The sequence below is a fragment of the Gopherus flavomarginatus genome, chromosome 1 (genome assembly GCF_025201925.1).
Source record: "Gopherus flavomarginatus isolate rGopFla2 chromosome 1, rGopFla2.mat.asm, whole genome shotgun sequence".
Classification (NCBI taxonomy): Eukaryota; Metazoa; Chordata; order Testudines; family Testudinidae; genus Gopherus; species Gopherus flavomarginatus.
This window is the reverse complement of record NC_066617.1, coordinates 251,398,856-251,404,075: the sequence shown is the minus strand read 5'-3', so window position 1 is coordinate 251,404,075 and position 5,220 is coordinate 251,398,856.

The following is a 5,220-nucleotide window of genomic DNA, read 5'->3' as shown; positions in this document are numbered from 1 at the left end:
GCTTTTTAAAGTAAAACAGATATTCTCACCATTTTTCCCATTGTTTTTCATACACATTGGAAAATTAAACATTAAATCCTTTTTTCAGATTGTGATTTTTCTTCTTCCATGTTTCAGTGGCAGAAGAAAAATAAAGGTGTGAAAGGAAGGGGGGAAAAATACCCCTCACCCAACACTTTGAAACAAATATTTTCAATTAAAAAAAAAAGCCCACAAATGTTTGAATAAACCAAAATTTGTTTCATTTCAAAACCGGAAACATGACTTTGAAAGTTCTGAAACGCTGTGTAATCCCCCCGCCTTCCCCATTCACATTTTCTGTCTAGCTCTACTGCTGAGTCAGCATAGTGCTTACACTAGGCCCCTGAGTAAGCCTTGGCCAGGTATAATGTTCCCGTTTAGCCCACAAGCTTGGTAAGTTTTAGTCAGGGGTATTTATACTAAAAGTCATGGCCAGGTCACAGGCTATGAATTGTTGTTTTTTGCCCGTGATTTGTCCATGACTTTTTACTAATACCTGTGACTAAATCTTAGCCTTAGTCATGACTATTCAGCTAAGGCTTGGTCTACACTACGTGTTTAAACCGAAGTAACCCTGCACCCGTCCACACAATGAAGCCCTTTATATCGATATAAAGGGCTCTTAAAACTGATTTCTGTACTCCTCCCCGATGAGGGGAATAGCGCTGAAATCGGTATTGCCATGTCGGATTAGGGTTAGTGTGGCCGCAATTCGACGGTATTGGCCTCCGGGTGGTATCCCACAGTGCACCATTGTGACCGCTCTGGAAAGCAATCTGAACTCGGATGCACTGGCTAAGTAGACAGGAAAAGCCCTGCGAACTTTTGAATTTCATTTCCTGTTTGCCCAGCGTGGAGCTCTGATCAGCGCGGGTGGCGATGCAGTCCCAAATCCAAAAAGAGCTCCAGCATGGACCGTACGGGAGATACTGGATCTGATCGCTATATGGGGAGACAAATCTGTTCTATCAGAGCTCTGTTCCAGAAGACAAAATGCCAAAGCATTTGAAAAAATCTCCAGGCTATGATAGACAGAGGCCACAGCAGGGACTCAGCACAGTGCTGTGTGACAAGCGTAGCGGAAAGCCAAAGAATCAAATGGACGCTCATGGAGGGAGGGAGGGGGGACTGAGGACTCCAGCTATCCCACAGTCCCCGCAGTCTCCGAAAATCATTTGCATTCTTGGCTGAGTTCCCAATGCCTGAAGGGTCAAAAACATTTTCCCGGGTGTTTCAGGGTATATGTCATCAGTTTACCCCCTTCTGCCCCCTGAAAGAAAAGGGGAAAAAATTGTTTCTCTCCTTTTTTCAATGTCACCTTATGTCTACTGCATGCTGCTGGTAGATGGGGTGCTGCAGTGCTGAACAGCAGCATCCCCTCCCCTCCCCGGTGGCAGACGGTGCAAAATGACTGATATCCTTCCTCATCATCATTCCGTGAGTGCTCCTGGCTGGCCTTGGTGAGGTTGGCCGGGGGCACCTGGGTAAAAATGGGAATGACTCCCGATCATTCCAGGCAGACGGTACAGAAGGATTGAAAACCATCCTCATCATAGTAACTGGAGGCTGAGCGCCTTCCCCCCCGCTTTCATGTCTAATGAAGATTCTGTACTGCCTGGACTATCATAGCAGCGGGAGGCTGCCTCCCCCTCATTTTATCTCATTAAAAAGTCAGTGTTTCTTATTCCAGAATTCTTTTTTACTTCATCACACAAATGGTGGGATAACTGCCATGGTAGCCCAGGAGGGGTGCGGGAGGAAGGAAGCAACGGGTGGGGTTGTTGCAGGGGCACCCCCTAGAATGGCACGTAGCTCATCATTCCTGCAGGATATCTGGGGCTCTGACCTGGAGCGGCCGTGCTCTCTGGTTCTCTAGTAGACTTGCCCCATATTCTAGGCAGGACTGACTCTATTTTTAGACAAAACATAAAGGAGGGAATGACCTGGGGAATCATTCCCAGTTTTGTCCATGCGCCCCCAGCTGACCTAGCGAGGCCAGCCAGGAGCACCCATGACAGCAGTAGACGGTACAAAAGAATTGATAACCTTCATCGCCAATTTCCAATTGCAGACGGTGATATAGGGCTGGTAACTGTCTCTGCTACCTTGCAAAGGCGAATGAACGCTGCTGTGTAGCACTGCTGTACTGTGTCTGTCAGCAGCATCCAGTACACATACCGTGACAATGACAAAAGGCTAAATGGGCTTCATGGTTGCCATGCTATGGCGTCTGTCAGGGCAATCCAGGGAAAAAGGGCGCAAAACGATTGTCTGCCGTTGCTTTCACGGAGGAAGGATTGAGTGATGACATTTACCCAGAATCACCCGGGACACTGTTTTTGCCCCATCATGCATTGGGATCTCAATGCAGAATTCCAATGGGTGGAGGAGACTGCGGGAACAATGGGATAGCTACAGGATAGCTACCCATAGTGCAACGCTCCGGAAATCGACGCTAGCCTCGGTACATGGATGCACACCGCCGAATTAATGTGCTTAGTGTGGCCACGTGCACTCAACTTTATACAATCTGTTTTTAAAAAACGGTTTCTGTAACATCGGAATAATCCCGTAGTGTAGACATACCCTAAGATTCTAGCAAGCTGCAGGCAGCTGATAGCCTGATGGAAGCCAGGGGCAGCCCTACCAATAGCAGCCCAATTAGTACTGCCCTCACTGTGGAGGTGTAGGTCGTCGGGTGGGAAAGAGCCTATAGAATCAAGTGTAATGCCAACCCTCTCAGGGGTGTTGGCAGCGGGGATCAAACCTGGGACCTCTGGAGCTAAATGCATAAGCCTCGACTGCATGAACTAAAAGACATCTCTCTGTTAGCCAGGGCTGTAGCAGGCTCATCATTCTCTAGGGGGCCTCATCACTACTAGAGGGGGATAGAGTGTCACTCCAAGCAAGCCGGGGGTTACACAAGCAAATGGGTATTGTAGATTTCATGAGTCCCAAACATCAGCCCTGGGTGGCTGTAAGGTGCATCATAACTCATAGCTGCAAGGGAAAAATCACTGACAAACTTTTACCTTAGCAATTGGCTTGCATTGGGTTACTTCCCTTTAAATATTCAAGGCTATATTCCTGAGGAAAAGGGCTAGGGACTTACTGTAGAAAGGAACCCCAAGATGATATTTGCATCTAATTCTCTAAAATGCGGGAGCTTTCTATGTCCCAAAGCCTAGCTCTGCTCATTTTGAGCCAGATCCTATAGTCCTCATTCACTCCATCTCCTGGCAAAATCCCACTGAAATCAGAGTTTTGGCTGATTAAGGATGTCAGACTCCAAAAATATAGATGTGTGTCACCGTTCCTGAAATCTGTCTTCATGAAGTTGCTCAATACTGTCTTCCAAAGGTGTTCACATTTTGCAGCATTAATATTTAAGCTGTACTGTATTATTTTTTGCATAAGGAATGAGAAATTAGTGTGTAATGATTATAATAAAGTAATTGGAAGGCGGGGGGAGGGACCAAAAAGGGACGGACTGTGCCCATAATCCATGCACACAAGTCCCACTTATGTCAATGGAAGTTGTGTGCATGCATTTTAGGGCAGAATTTGACCCTATATGGGTCTGCTCTCTCCTTTGCATTGTGTCCCTGTTGCTTTCATTGACACTAATAGGAGGCCTGTGCATTGACAGGGGAACAAATTCCTAAATTATTCATAGTGCTGGTAACCTGGCAGCATTTTCTTGCTTTCTTATTGTAATCTTTCAAACTGGAGATTCAGATTTTTTTCAGACGGTAGCCTGTAAACCTGCATTAGCAGAGTGAGAATGTGTTGCTTATAATGTCTCTGGTAAATAAGTATGTGTATCAGGACATCACTGTATCTTTATTCCTATTAGAGATCTGAGTTTAACTTCCCTTTTTTAACATAGGTCCTGATTCAGGGCAGCACTCAATTTACATCCATACCTAGGGATGAACTTAAGTGCAGGCTTAAGAGCTGTCCTAAATAGGGATGCCTTCCTGAATCAGAGTGTTGCAGCTTGTAGAAAAATTAATCGGATGAATATTTTCAATTCAATTCAAGTTTATAATTTTTTTTTAAAAGTCCCTAAAGTAGAGTTGGTCAAAAGGGGCGGGGAGGGGATTCATTGTAATTTCAAAAGTAGAACAGTTTTGATCAGCTCTACCCAGAAGAAACAAAGCATTATTGTATAACTTAAAAAGTTATGAATCATGACATAACATGCAGTAGAAATAGATTTGACTCCAAAGCAGGCAGTGACAGGTACTATGAGGACAGCAAACCAGGTAAATATTAGTTTGAATTTTCCAAACTGGGGTGCTGATCCAAAGCCCATATAAGCCAGTGGCAGTCTTTCCATTGATTTCAATCAGTCTGGATCAGGTCCTGGGTGCTCAAAAGTAGTGGCTTCCAAAATGTGGTCCATTTGTGGTCCGTGAAACACTGACTAGTTGTCTGCAGAGAACCGTGCTGGGAATGTGCTTCTAGCTCCATCTACTTGTTCCCAGCTCTTAAATGGCATTAAAAGAATCTAAAAAGCACATTGAGTACTTTCCTAATATTACTTTCCCATTTAAGCATCTGCAGTTGTCAGAGAGAGGTGATGTGATTGTGAATGGGAGACGAGGTAGCCCACATCCTTGTGAATGGCAAGGAAGATGATTTTCCACCAGACATCTCTCTACTGAAATGTGTTCCACACAGTGAAAAAGTTTGAAAGCCCAAGCCTATGAGCCAAAGGCCTAAATATTAAAAAGTGACTAGTGATTTGAGTGCTTCTATTTTTGAGTACCCAACTGAGACACTCTAAAGGAGCCTGGTTTTTCTTTAAAGAGGATAGTGCTCGGCACTTTCTAAAAATCAGACATCTGCAAGCTTTCTCAAGTTGGGCATCCAAATATGGAGATAACCCGAAATCACTAATCACTTCTGAAAATTTAGTCCTTAACACACATAAAATGATAACAACAAAGCATAGGAAATAGCAAAATCCAATTTTTGGTCAAAATGAAGTCAAATGATCTGCAACAACACTGCCAAAAACGTCTGTTGCAGACTTAAGTATCTATTGGCATCACAAGAAAGACGAATCAGTGCTGAAAGTAGTGAAAAGAAAACCATCACACAGGAGTCTGTACACTGTACTTTAGCATTTGAAGATCGTAAGAGGCTTTTGGAGCTACAGCAGTGTTTCCTGCAGTATTGCCAAACATTTTT